This window comes from Megascapheus bottae, chromosome 9 (assembly GCF_031878675.1).
Source record: "Megascapheus bottae isolate mThoBot1 chromosome 9, mThoBot2.hap1, whole genome shotgun sequence".
Classification (NCBI taxonomy): Eukaryota; Metazoa; Chordata; class Mammalia; order Rodentia; family Geomyidae; genus Megascapheus; species Megascapheus bottae.
This window is the reverse complement of record NC_143517.1, coordinates 27,184,926-27,199,963: the sequence shown is the minus strand read 5'-3', so window position 1 is coordinate 27,199,963 and position 15,038 is coordinate 27,184,926. Positions and strand designations below refer to the sequence as shown.

Genomic DNA, 15,038 nt, shown 5'->3' with positions numbered 1-15,038 from the left:
TGTGTGCAAGAGCTTTGTGTCCTGCATGAAGGAGAGAATGGGATGTCACTCTTCCATGGCGACCATATTTCCCAACCAGGAAGTTTTGAAGTCTCGTTTAGTGTCCTGTGTTTTTCTTGGGGTGCTTTTACACAGGCATGGCTGAATCATGGGCAAGAAGTTGAACTCCATCTCTGGGACCAGCTCTTCTGGAGAATCATATTGATAGTTCCCTTTCACCACTCATTAGTCTCAAGTCAAGTATTCAGAGGGGCTAATTATAAACAAAAGATACACCTTTCCCTCAGGAAATTCTGAGGACTTGAAATAGAGACTTACTCTAGGAACCAGAAACAAAAATTAGAAATGTTCTTCATTATATAACAAATGCATATAAATGTTGTTTTAGGAATGTTTAATAATATTCAGAATTTATTTCCTGTACATTTATTGAGTAGTATGTTGAGGTTTTGCTTTTTTTTTTAATTTATGCTAGTCTTAGGGCTTGAACTCAGATTCTGGGCATTGTCTGAGCTTTTTTGCTTGAGTCTAATGTTCTACCATGTGAGCCACAGCTCCACTTTCAGCTTTTGTGATGAGACTAGAGTCTCACAGGCTTTCCTGCCCAGTCTGGCTTTGAACCATGATCCTCAGATCTCAGACTCCTGAATAACTAGGATTATAGGCGTAAGCCGGAAGTGGCCAGATTACTTTGTTTATATTTTTATTTTTGTTACATGTTTTGGATATATCAAGGATCAGGCAATGAAAAAGAACTTTAAAGACATAAAGAATCTGGAGAATCATTACATTGGCTGGGACACTGTTATTTTTTCCATTGTATCTCTGCTTCTTCTTGTTTATTTGCTTTTCTTTCCATTACACACTGTCCAATCTAATCCAGATTGTCCAGTGTACAACTCAGAGGAATCTGGTTCTATTGGCTCAAGTAGTTACTTCTCTCTCAGGCCCTTTGCACGATGCTATTCGTGGGATTGGTTGAAAGCCCTGGTCCAATTAGAGGCCCATTATTTCTCAGTGCAACTTAGGGTCATTTCTCTGAAATAAGATGAGAAAAGGTTATTGTATAGGGGGAAGCAGAATCAATGATGCACACAGCTCATGTCAAGAAGTCTGATAGGACAGGCATTGCAAGAAAAATACTCTACTTGGTTTTCTGTTGCATTATCTGTTTTGTTCCAATAGCTGATTATCTTTTCCCCAGTTATAGACTTAGCCCTCTCCAAGCTCTAGATTTAATCCTATCTATTGTCAGTGGTTGATAAATACTACAGTATCCTCAACTCAGACTTCAATACCAAGTATTAATCTGGATCATTCTGGATCATACCTTCTACCCCAATTCTAGTAACTGGACTTGTGATCAAGTCCTTATTCTACCACTCAGAAGTAATAAATATATGGTAATAAACATTGATTAATTTGTCTAGTTCTGCAAGCTAATAGGAGCAAATGATGAATTGCTTTATCTCCTCCTACAAGCCTACACTTTCCCTTACACCAAATATGATCACAATCAACGACATCACAAGGATGGACATGATAATGGTCTTGTGATTTTGTACTGAAGTAACTTAACAGATAAGGAGAAGAAATACAAAGAAGTGAGGAAGAGAGTGCCTGCTGTGAGAAGCTTTCTGACTTATTGGGCAGTAGCAATATATACACTGATATCTATAATACACAGTAGTTAAGGAAGTGTCATGTGATGATATAGATAGATGACAGATGGTAACAGCTGTTCATCGGGGAGCCTTCTCCATCTGGAATGGCCAAGGTCAACTTCAGGGACCTGCAGAGAATGAATTAGGCATTATAGTATGGTTAGCATTTGAAGAACAGAAATGGGAGGGAAAAGCTCCCCTAAAACACTAGGGATATACAAAGACAGGAAAGGACAAGGGATAATAAAGCAAGGAAGAGCCAAAGCAGTTAAACCAAAGATTCAGGAATGGAATGCAGTGAAAGATTAAGTAGATTATTATTAATCCTGTTGTGTGAGATCTATTATTACTCCTAATGTGTCAGACCTTTCATCATTGAAACCAGGCACCTGATAGGACAACTTAAAAAGAGGAAAGACTTATTTAGGGTCATGGTTTCAATCCATTGTTTTTGGTTCCATTGATTCTGAGTCCATGATTTCATGATGAAACAGAAAGAATATCATGGTGGTAGAAGGAGGAAGTAGAGACTACTCACCATGATAGATGGTGAGAGAGACAAACAGAGACATAGACACAGATGGGTACAGAAGCAGAGGAGGGTAGGGGAGGATTGAGGACTGAGGTATTTTTCACAGATACAGCAGCAGTGACCTGCTTGGTCCAGATAGGCCTTACCTTCTAGACTTTCTCTCACTTCCCAAAATACTGCCCCCAGCTGGGGACTAAGTGCTTTAATACATGAGCTAGTTTGTGGAAGATATTTCATATTCAGGCAATAACACCTGTATACTCAAAGGCTCATTTAATCAACAAGTCTAATCATGTATCCCTTGAGATAATTTCTAATTATTAAGATGGACAAAGAAAACCACTGTGAGATTCTCTATCATTGATTTTAAAATGAAATAGCCCAGTATTTCCTAGAAAAGAAAACAAGTCAATTTTGTAGGATACCGAACATTTCTTGAATAAGTGATTTGAATTTTAAGTGTGTCAAAGGAAGAAAAAAATATTTTAAATTGCTGTTACTGGCTCTACAAACCAAAATAATGTCTATTGGACTCAGCTGTCTCCTTGTACATATAAACAAAACAGCTCTACACTTTTTCTTTTCTAGCCAAGAGAAATTAGGCTCTCAGGGCTTCAGGCAGCTGTCATGCATTTCCCTGACTGCTGCCACATGCACGATGGGCCCTGCAGATCGTAACCAACACCAACATCTGGCTGTACTTGCTTTATTTCAAACAGAGCTTAATTTCCCTGTTTCCAGAAACAGGAAATACCATGTGCACTTTGGTGGAATCTGGGATTAAATATTTCTAAAAGCAACTGCTGTTTTTACAAGACATCTTGGAGTGATGGTTGATTTTATGGCTTTAACTCTCTCATGCTCTCTCATTCTCTCCCTCTCCCTCTCCCTCTCCCTCTCCCTCTCCCTCTCCCTCTCCCTCTCCCTCTCCCTCCCTCTCTCTCTCTCTCTCTCTCTCTCTCTCTCTCTCTCTCTCTCTCTCTCTCTCTCTCTCTCTCTCTCTCTCTCTCTCCCTCTCTTATTCTCTTTCTGAATTGCTATGAAATTTCCAAGGCCCTTTGTTTCTCTCCTTCCCTCCCCCTCTCTCTCATACTCTCTTTCTGAATTGCTATGAAATTTCCAAGGCCCTTTGTTTTTTTATCAGGCTAAGTTCTTGTTTTTATTCATCCCTAAAGAATGTATGGGATTCTTCTGAGGGTCTGACCACCATCCACACAGGAGCATCTTAAATGCCTGCTTCTGTCATGTGTTCAGGAGGATAGGCCTAAACACTGGCAGGCCTAAACACTGGCAGGCCTAAACACTGGCAAGTATGTAGACATCTTGAGAGAGGCCCTCACACTCACTGGTTCTCACTAATATGGACTATTACCTTTTCTTGGTAACTAGAAGGACAAACAACAAAAATAAAATCAGAAATATCAGAGACTGAAATAAGATCTACTATACATAAAATTAATAAATCAAAAAGTTGATTCTTTGAAAGATCAACAAAACTGACAGACCCCTGGCAAGATTAATCAAAAAAGGAGAGGGGAGACTCAAATAAACAAGATTAGAGATCTTATGAGAACAATCACGATTGATATTCAAGAAATTCAGTCCATTATGAATAAGTACTTCCAGGGCCTATATTCAAAGGACAGGAAAATTTAGTAGAAATGGATGATTTCTTAAATATAGGCTACGCGCATTGAACAAAGAAGAGATAAGCCAAATGAACAAATCAATTTTACACAATGAGATAGTGGATGCAATCAGTGGAATGCCAACCAAAAAGAGCTCAGGTCCAGATGGTTTCACTGTGGAATTCACACCCTTTTTTATGTTGGTGCACAACTAGCTCTCTTGGAACTGAAGCTTTCATTAATTTCATAATCTTCCTTTCTCAATCTTCAAGTTTTGTTTGTTGGCTGATATATTCATATAATGAACAAAACACATGATTGTATTTTAAGTAGGCATCAGAAAAATTTATGAAAACTGTTATATTAAACTGGATAAAATCAAAAGAAGAAAAAAGGAAGCTCCAACATTCCCAATATCTTCATCAGTCTTGAAACCACAAATCATGATGGTGGATAAGAACTTTAAAGAATGTATAAGGTCAAGATGACTCAGACAGTGCCCAGTCTTTAATCTTTAGTATAAAGACAGTTCTTTAAGACATTCTGTTCTCACTGTTTTAAGTACTGTGTCTCCTGCTACCATAAAATTTCTTTCTCCCAGGAGAAAGATATAGGCATGTCAAGACATTATGCCCTGCCTTTTCCTCTGCAATACAGTATGAGGACAGAACTGACATTAGTAGGCTTTGCCTTGATCTCTCCTGAAAGCTTTTTCCGCATGATTCTCCAGTTCTCTGAGGAGCCCTAAAATCATCCTTATGTCAGCTTTCAGGAAAGGAAAGCACTTTCTTAAAAAACAATGGTCAACCCTGGCTTGCATTAAAATGATAAAAATGGACATTAGGAGAGACAGTAGCTACAGATTTTAAAAGCCCATTCATTAGCAGCAAGCATTCATTAAAAGGCTCCTGCATGCTAAATGCTATTGTCACTGGGTGTTAGGGATTGGTGATGGCAGCTGGCTGAAGGAGGTGCTGGGTGTGCCACTCACGTAAGCCTATGTATCTCCCACCCACCTCTCTATTCACTAAGTATTTCTTAGAGGCTAAAAATGAACATCCATCTCTGTAAGTATTCCTTAAAGTGTTTATCATAAGTTTTAAAGGATTTCTCATCTATTAAGTCTCATCATCCTTTCCTTTTGATCAATCCAAATGCAGAATCCCTCACACTTAAGTACCAGCAAGTCCTACCTGGTCAAACATGGCTTTTTGCTCTTCTTGGTCACAGCCATCTTCCCAACTTATCTAAGAAGAAGCCGACTGTTCGCACCAGTCTCTGCTCTTCAGCCACCAAAGGCTACTTCCATTCTGCTTCTTCCATCCCTAAATTCCATTCTCCTACCCTCCAGCTTTGCTCCTGCCTTGGGCCCAGAGTTCCTTACCAGTTCTTTCAGGCTTGGATCATAATTACCAGTCATCTAGTCAATGAGTTACTGGGGCAAGAGTTTGGTTATCTGTGCTACCAAGAGTCTGTGGATGCTCAAGTCCCATATATAAAATGGTACAGTATTTCAATATCACCTAGATCTATTTTAAGCCATCTTTAGATTGCTAATCATCTCTAATACAGTGTAAATATTATGCAAATGTTTGGTAGACTATATTATTTAGGGAAGAAAGAAAACATCTATGTTTTCATTACATACACAACTCTACCCCCTTGAATATTTTTATTTTTGCCAGTCCTGGGCTTGAGCTCAGAGCATGAGCACTGTTCTTGGACTTTCTCAAGGCTAGAGCTCTACCACTTGAACCTCAGCACCACTTCCAGCTTTTTTCTATGTATGTGGTACCAAGGAATCAAACCCAGGTCTTCATGTATATAAGGCAAGTACTCTACCACTATGCCAAACTCCAGGTCCGCCCCCCACTTGAATATTTTTAATCCATAATTGGTTGATGCAGAATCAGAGGATGTGGAAAGCCAAATCTACTTTGTAATACTCTATCTTCAAATAATCCTTGTATCTTTTACTTTAAGATCTAAATGAACCAATTTGGATGTGAATATTTGAAATGCAGACATGTCATAGGTTTTTTGTGTTAAGAGATGACTAATGAGGTTCTCTATGTTTCTTGAGATAAGAGATAGAATTTTACATATCCTGGATCCCAAAGAGAAATTCAGTTGTGATTTTCAGTGTTATATACTACCACATGTGTTCAATTAATGCAAACCTTGTGGTCAACCTTGTCCAGAAATAAGCACAATGTATTCACATTCATTTGACTATAGAAAACATACTTTTTTTTACCATGTAATTCTTTGCTCCAATTCTTTGTCTCACCACTTACCTTGATCTCCTTACTTGGTCAGTCTTTGAAGTAACTGGGAGTTGAACATTATCATATCCAAAAATACCCTTAAGTTAAATGAATAAAGAAGTCAAACAAAGGTGAAGATTTTTTTCAGCCAAAATTTCTTTGCTCAGGGGTCTTAGCAGAAAATGTTTACCAGAAGTGTCCTAATCATAGCTGCTTCAGTGAAGGAAGAACAAGTTTGCAGCTGCCTGGAGTATCTATATAATGGAAAGCACTTCTCACGGTATTGAAAAAGCAAGTAGAAACCAGGTTTTGTTGACCTACACACAAAAAAATACAGACTTCAGAGGGGAAAAAATGTGTTACTTTTTTTTCTTACAAGACAGAAATACCAACTTACAAGAAAAAATTATAAATACAAACACAGTCAATATTGATTCAACCTATACTAAGACAATATCACACATTCTATGTTTTTGATGCCAATAAGATGCCAATGACAGTGTATTAATTCTTTTTTTTCTTTTTTTTTATTGTAATTAGTAAAAGGGTTACATGATATTTGCCAGATAGAAGGGGCATTAATTCACATACATTGATACCCTTTCACATGTCTTGGTACCCATTACCCTCCCCCCCAACAGTGTATTAATTCTTATATAATCAAATTTTAGAACTCTTAAAGCCAATATGCAAATAAAATACTATGTGGATAATATTTTGATTGGAGTTGCTAGCACTTAAAAAAAACTGGTAACTTTGAGTTCTTCATGCAAAACTCCCAATGTGGACATTCTACTACCTTAACTTTTTATTTTAAATATTACCTTATTGAAAACTGAATATAGTCCTGTTATCTATGATGCAACAGATCCCTCACTTATAGGGAATTCTCTTTTCCTTAGCCATTTGTTTTATTTTATACTCAATTCTGGACATGGAAGAGATACTGGAAAAGTAAAGATAAAAGTAGATAAAGCCAAACTAGAAATATAAATTCCAATGGAAACCACGGGCTTGAAAGATTACAAATAAATATCACACACTTGCCAGACACTGGTGGTTCACAACTGTAAACTTACCTACTCAGAAGGCTGAGACCAGAGGATTTCAATTCAAAGCCAGTCCAGGCAACCAAATCCAAGAGACTCCCATTTCTCATTAAGGGGTTAAAAAAAAACAGCAATGGAATGTGGCTCAAGTGGTATTAGTCTTGAGCAGGAAAAGCAAAGCAAGAGAGAAAGACTCTGAATTCAAGTCTCATTATCAGCACACAGGAGTGTGTACACACACATAAATATCACATACTTATCTCCAAAACTACTCTGACTAGGAGTGCAGCCCACAACATTTCCACAACCACAAGGCTTGTCTCAAATACATATGGGTTCCAATGTACTGATGGCAAATCTTGCTATGAACAATTCAGAAATGAAAACAAATGATCAGCATGTTAATGAAAGAACAAAGGAAGCAAGAGAAGTTTAAGCCCCTATGAGATCACTATAAAAATTATGATAGTCATTCTTCTTATCAGGAATCCTTATTGTTGCCTTTCTAGCTCCTCAGTGAAGTCTGCAGTGTCCGGGATGAGAATGCCCTGAGAACAACATTTTGCAATCACAATATGGAATGTAAAGCTGCAAAATTGCACGTATCTCCTCTCTCCCCACAGAACAACTCTCTAACTCAAATTGTGAATAGAAACCATATTCAACAGACAGGAATGACAAATACAGAAGGAATTTTCAAGATAGGAATCATTTTCCTTAGAGCTGTAGAAGTCATGCCTCAACCCCAATCTTTAGTTTGAAGCTCAAGTTTGTTTCTTCCCATATCTCTTTCCTCCTGTAACACAGGAACACATCCCTTATTCCATCATTCTCCTCCAGTTCTCACACTTATCCTCATAATGGGCCTCTTCCCACTCAACTTTAAGCTACCTTTAATATATAGAGTGTGTGTGCGCATGTATCCTATCATTACTATCTTTTTTTTTTTTTTTGTCCATCCTAGGCCTGGGCCTTGTCCCTGAGTTCTTTAGCTCAAAGCTTCTGCCCTACCCCTTGAGCCACAGGGCCACTATTGGTTTTCTGGTGGTTAACTGGAGCTAAGCATCTCAAGGACTTTAGTGCTGGGGCTGGCTTTGAACCGCAATCCTCAGATCTCAGCCTTCTGCGCAGCCTAAGATTACAGGTGTGAGTCACCGCGCCTGCCTTCTGTCTTTTTTTTTTTTTTTCCTGCTAAGGAATGCCAAGTAACACTTGCAGAAAATTTGGACTAGTCTCTGTCCCCAAGTCCAGTGCATTCTAAGCCAGTGCTTTATCTGACAAGTCCTGAGTTCTAGATTGGCTTTGGGTATTTGTCACCTGACAAAGCCATACCCAGCTCCACGTTGTGGATGTGGTTGTGATAACCTAAAACTTGATCCTGTCTAGAGTAATCTAGTGACTTGTTGTGCCAGGAGTTCCTGAGCCCCGCCTTTGCTCAGGGGCCCAGAACTACCACCTGGATGGGGTAGGGCCTCAGAATTGGTTCCCAGAAATTCTCCAGCAGGTAAACACTGGAGGAGCTCCAGCTCGCACCCCACACTTTCAGAGTGTGAAGGAGGGAGTGCTCTGGAAGCCCTGGCCTTCTCTGGGAGCCTGTTAGAAGGAAGGTTGTCTGCCACGTTCTCCCAGGGCCCACTGCAACTCTATCCGCGTCTGCGGTTTAGCCAGGTTCCCTAGGACCTGCGGCCACACTGAGGACGACTAGAGGAGCGCGGGCTGGACCCTGGGAAACTTTACCACCCAATTCCTGGGCCTCACCTAGACATTCTCCGATGCTTACTCCTGGGGTGCGGCCTGCGCAAAGGACTCCGGCAAAACTCTCCGAGTTACCTTCCTACACAGCCACCGTGCAGGACTACCCCCCTCACCCCCCAATCACAGTGCTTCATTGGTTAAGCAATACCTAGAGTGGAACCGGCCAGGGACCGTACAGACTGCTTAGATAAACAGTGCTTTCTTAAGGGACAATAGACTCCGAGACGAACAAGTTCAACCACAGACCTTTCGGGTTACAAAACCCTAGGCAAGAAGAGACTTCCTGCACCTTCCAGCTGGAGAACCACAGAGCTTCAACCGCGCCCCCGAGGCAGCCGCGCGAGCCCCGCCCCGCCCCACCCCGCCCCACCCGGTCCGCTCACCTCCTCCCACCCCCGTGACGTGCCGCAGAGGCCCGCACGCATGCGCACTGCCGCCCCGCGCCCCGCGCGCCCCGGAGCGGCTGCTCCGCCTCAGCGCCTGTCATTTTCCGCGGCACGGCGGCCAGTGCGGACTGCCTGTGCACGCCCTTCTGTCTTCCTGGCGGGAGCGCCGGCGGTGTGACCCCGCGACCAGCTGACGGCTCTGCCTGCGGCAGTCCCTGGGCAATTTCTCAGGCCCGGATTCCTAGCGGAATCGTGATTCCTCACCCCGGAGCGGGAAGACGCGCGCACCGGGAGCTGGGAGCGCAGCACTTCAGGGGCGGGCGGCAGCTGCCGCGCTCGGACCCGCACCGCCCGTCGCAGCCGCCGCCGCCGCCGCCAGGCGCCGCGAGCCCCTAAGAGTGCCGGGAGGGCGGCGGAGCCCAGGCGGCTTGGTGCAGTGACAACGTCTGGTCCGCCACCCGCCACCGCGGGGTGTGGGCTGGGGTGCGCGCGCGGGGCGCTTCGGAGCGCCGCCCCCCCCTCCGCTCCCGGAGGCGAACCCCAGCCTCCCTGCGTCCCAGTAAGTTGACTTTAGTTTCTGAAGTTGGAGGGAGCGGTGGGGAGGAAAGGTTTCGCTGTTATCCTGTTGGTTTTCTGTGGTTTTAAATGATCCTCCTGCCACCTTTTCGTCGCAGAGGTCTAATTGGGAAGGGAGTTCAAGGGGGTGCAAAGATGAGGAATGGGGAGCCAGCCAGGAGTGGGCGCAGCCCGGGACGGGCTGGACCCCAGCCCTCAGAGGAATGCGCCGCTGGAAAAGTAGTGAGGGAAGCCCGGGCTCCCAGGGCGTTTCACCTGCTGCTAATTGCACATTCCTAACGCTTCCACCCTGGGAGGATAGGGACGCCCCGCAGGGAATTGCCACCTCGCTCTGGCTCCCGGGTCCTCGCGGGAGAGGCTCCCCGGTGATCGCCCTGGCTGGCCAGCCCTGCCATGGAGCTTTGGGAATGGACGCGAGGGCATGCTTCCCCAGGCCTGCAAGGTTTCCCCTTGCATCCCACCTACTCTTCTCCTAGGCAGAAGTTGCCAGCCTTATCATAATGACAGCCTAGTACTTTACAGGGAGGGTGGGACGGGGTGAGGGGGGGGGAGAGAAGCACAACTTACATGCCAACCAAAGTGGTTTGTGCTCGAAGGCATATCAAATGAGGGCAAACGTCCTGTGCATGTGATTTTATAGGCTTTGAGGATATGGACAAGTCTCAGATGACTTCGGTTCCCGTGATGGCACTTAGGTTTCACTCTGATGGTCCATCCTGCATCTCTTATGTAAGCCTCCCAGGCTGGGGTAGCTTTGCCTCTGCAGTAGCTGCAGCTGTGCCTCTCCAGTTCCATTCGTGTAAGGTCCAGCTTGCTTGAGCAGTGTTTAATGAAAATGCTGACATGATCTAGCCGCCTGTAGTCATCAATCGAGTGCACTCTTCAAACTGGAGTGTCTTCCCCTAACCGGGAGCATGGGAGGAAGATTCCAGTATATTTTCAAGGCAGCTCAAGGAATTAGATCCATAAATCATGTTTTAAAATAGCATGCATTGTGCCCAGAGCATACAGGAGACTCCTTTACAAACACATCCTCTTTGTTTCAGAGAAAAGTGGAAATTGTGCATGCCAGACAATTGTTGAGTCTGAAAGTTAAGTGTACTGATGGGCTTAATTATCTTAATAAACAAAGGGCATGATTTATAGGTCGCTGCAGTGGCCTGCTTTGAAGGATAGAAATCTTTAACCTTTCTTTCTCAGCTGTTCCCAAGAGATTTCTTTTAGACAGAGCAATAGATTACCATCATTGATGCATGATATTTGAGGTGATTACATTTGTAAAAGGAGTACTTTGAAATTCCATATATAACTACAGTGTAGCTATTAGACAGTGAATGTTAGAAAAAAAAGGAATATTTGAAATAGAAGCCGTTAGGTCTACAAAAGAAAATCACATTAAGACTGCCATGAAATAGATGTGTGTATATACGTATACATAAATATTTATATAAAGAACTACATACAGAGAAAAATATATATGAGTGAATTTGGACTTGAAATAGTTGTTTAAATCAAAATTCAAAATTCTGGGGTATGTAATAATATGATTGGTTTAGGCAATATTTAGAAACATAGCTACATTTTTATGACATTCCAGCAAACAAAATAAGATAAATTAATTACAGGTGTCTTAGTCAAAATGTAATGTTTAAGATGTGAATAATGTTATTTCAAAAATGGAAAAGCTAGTCAACATACCAGTTTGTGAGATCTTCCCTTCAGAGAGTCCATCATAGAACTGTATCTCAAACATGCTAATGCCCAAAGCACTTGTTGTGTCATGATTAGGGGACAGCCTGAAGAGGCCTGGCTTCCAGCTCTTGTACCATCTCCTTGAATCTAGGCAAATTATCTAAACACTGTGCCTCAATGTCTCCATCTGCAAAATGGGGATAGCAGAAGTGCCTACCTTACTGGATTGTGGTAAGGAAGGGCTGGATGAATTCTTACATGGGAAGCCATTGGGCCAGTGCCTGGCATGACTAACCCTTCTCTGTACAAAATTACTAGGTAAAAGGAATGCATTTTGGGGTAGTATAGACACTAAATGGCTGCTCATGGAGATCACCAGAAGCAGTTCATGTATGTAATAGGAGAGAGGGCACACATATTTATTGAGAACAGAGGCTGGTGTTTGACTTTTGTCCCTTTCAGTTACCCACTGCTGGCCTTTGAGTTAGGTGATTTCATCTCTGTAATACACATGAGGAAGCTAAAGCTGAATGAGACCTATAGAAATTGGAGCTGGTATTTAAAACATGTGTATCTGTTTGAAACTGTACTTTTGGCTCCAGTTGCCTCAACTTGCAAAAGAAATAGATAATGTTATTATCATCAATTTATTGATAAAGAAGTGGAAGCTTAAGGATTAAAGAAAGCAAAATGCTTCATAGTAACCCCAATACAGTTCTCTATGGCCAGAAGCTATTGTTGTAATTGTTGCTAAATAACTTGCCTAGTCTGCGTATCTCTTGTTATAGTGGTGGTATCAATAGGTGAGCTGGATTTTCTTATTTCCTTCTTCCTTATTTGGTATGGTGTTGTAGTTCACACAGAAGGTTGCTGTTCTCTGTTTTATCGTTTGTCCACAGTAGTCCACACACAATTGCATAAAACATTACCAGCTTCATCCCTAAGTGTGGGTCATTATCGCCGGAGAACTGAAGAGAGAGCAGCTATGTGCCTGCCTCATTCTATAGGTTCCTAAATGACAATAATTCCTTCTTAAGAAGCATGTTTCCTTCCAGCCTTAGTACCAGTGCCATGGGAAGCAGTTTGAGGCAGAGGGGTGGGGTGGGGGGGGGATGGTGTTCCATTTTAGCAGGAAATGCTTAGAAGTCTCTGTAGTACCTTGGAATTCTCACCTGAATACCAGAGTTTGCATGTGATGGACAAACTATCACTTAGGTTATCTTTCTTCTGTTTTTAATTTATTGTTATTGTAAAGGTAATTGTATAGAGGGACTGCAGTTACATTGGCTAGGTAATGAGCACATTTCTTTTTTTAATTGTACTTTGTCGGGATAATGTATAGAGGGGTTATAGTTACATTCATCCGGTAATGGGTACATTACTTCTCGAACCTTAAAACCCCTTCTCATGCTTTTTGTCCCCCTTTCCTTTTCCCTCTCCCTACCCCTTCCCAATCATCTTATTTTCCCCCTTCCCTTCTCTATTTCAAATAAACAAATAAATGTATATACAGTATACCAGTTAACAAAGTCAGATACAGTAACCACATGAGATTAAATATAAGTGGGGAAAAAGGAAAAATAATTTCACATAGTACATTAAGAACAATAATCACAAAGATAAACTTCTTGTTTCCATGACCTAGAGTTCATTTCCTTTCGTCTCATCCTGTATGACTTTATGTAAATAGGTTTTGAGCTATTGTGATCCTCTGCTAGGAGGATCCTAGATGTATACTAATTATTACAAATGAGAGACACCCTGGAGCCTATGATGAGCACATTTCTTTTTGAACAATGTCACCCCTTCTCTCATTTTCTCCTAGTGTTTTCCCTCCCAATCCCCATCCCCTACAAGTTGTGTAGCTCATTTTCAACACAGAGTCTGGTGAGTATCACTGTTATATTTGTTCACCTTTTGTCCCACTATTTCTTAAATTATCCACTAGATACTAGATAGTGTTCTGCTTCTGGGCCAGCTTTCTTTTCTAGATATTGAAATCCAATTGCTGTATAAGGCATATAGCCAACAGACTGTTCACAGATTTCATGTTTCATGAAACCTCTTAGCTAATAGATCTACCACTGAAATGTACTTTAAGACAGATGTTTGATGTTGGCTTTCTTTCTTTTTCTAAAATGAAACCTTCCTGGGTGCCAGGTGACTCATGCCTATTTCTAACTACCCAGGAGGCTAAGATCTGAGGTTCACAGTTGGAAGCTAGCCTGGCCAGGAAAATGTGAGATTCTTATCTCCAATTAACTACACAAAAAAGCCAGCCACAGAGCTGTGGCTCAAATGATAGAGTGCTAGCCTTGAGCAAAACAGCTCAAGGACAGCTTTGGAGGCCCCGAGTTAAGTTTTCAGGAGTGACACTTAACAAAAGTTTAAAAAAAAGAAAAAAAAGCCTCCTTGGGAGTGAACTTCCAGTAGTCAGCTCCTGTATGCCTGGGGATTTAAAATGAATGTTTTAGTCTGCCAAAAAGAGCACTTGCCATCAACTGAGTCATCTCACATCTCTCGGAAATGTTTTCTACTTCTGTCTTAGCCTTCCTTTTTAGAGAGCAGATACTCCCCTTGGCTCAGTCAATAGTTCTGTGCCAAATGTTCCTCTGTTATGGGATTTTCTGCACAAAAATTCTCCCTTGAGCTCTTCAGCAGTTTGAGCCAAGTCTGCGATTTACTATTAGCTATGTCTTCTGAGCTTGCATAGATAGAGTTGCTTTATTTCCTGTCTGTGTTGTCTGTTTAGCAGTTGATCTGATCTACAAAGAACTCTCCTTCTGACATCCCATTTTCTTTTTATGTCAAAAAATACATGTGTAAGAAATGCAAATTAGTTTTAATATGGATATGACTAAATGAAGATCATTTACTTTCCCCAGTCATATCTACTATTTTGAAGTTTTATGTTGATTTTAGAGAGCTGGGAGCTGACACTTGTAGAACTGTTACCTCATACCTTATGAGATGTCGTACAAGTTTCTGGATACACAAGCAAGTGATACATTCAACACATCAGAGACCACCACAAGGTCAAATCATTGCAGAGATTGTGGCCATGGGGTGGGTATGAGGAAAGACAGATTTGACCACATTTCTGCTCCATAGTGGTCATGTCTTCTGATAAGAATTGAAATGAAGCCGGGCGCCAGTGGCTCACGCCTGTAATCCTAGCCACTCAGGAGGCTGAGATCCAAGGATCACAGTTCATAGCCAGCCCAGGCATGAAAGTCTGTTAGATTCTTATCTTCAGAAAATCAGAAGTGGCACCATGGCTCAGAGTGGTAGAGTGCTAGCCTTGAACTGAATAGCTTAGGGATAGGGCGGGCCCAGGCCTGCACCCATGACCTACAGCAACAACAACAACAACAAAAAAAAGGAATTGAAATGAATAGCAACAGAGATAACTTACCCTGAGTTGGCTACCATGCTGAGGAGACAGTATTTCCTGTAACTCTCACATTAACCTTGTGTGCTACTTACTGT

The 15,038-nt window shown here is 41.9% G+C and overlaps 1 long non-coding RNA gene across 1 annotated transcript; it reads right to left on the bottom strand.

Moving 5' to 3' along the window:
• Positions 1 to 741: 741 nt before the first annotated feature.
• LOC150058928 (uncharacterized) lies at positions 742 to 10,487 on the bottom strand. Its single transcript, XR_016536566.1, has 4 exons — positions 10,425 to 10,487; positions 6,282 to 6,408; positions 6,122 to 6,189; positions 742 to 1,038 (listed from the first exon to the last, which is right to left on the bottom strand). It is a non-coding gene; the product is annotated as an uncharacterized LOC150058928 (long non-coding RNA).
• Between the last annotated feature and the right edge of the window lie 4,551 nt (positions 10,488 to 15,038).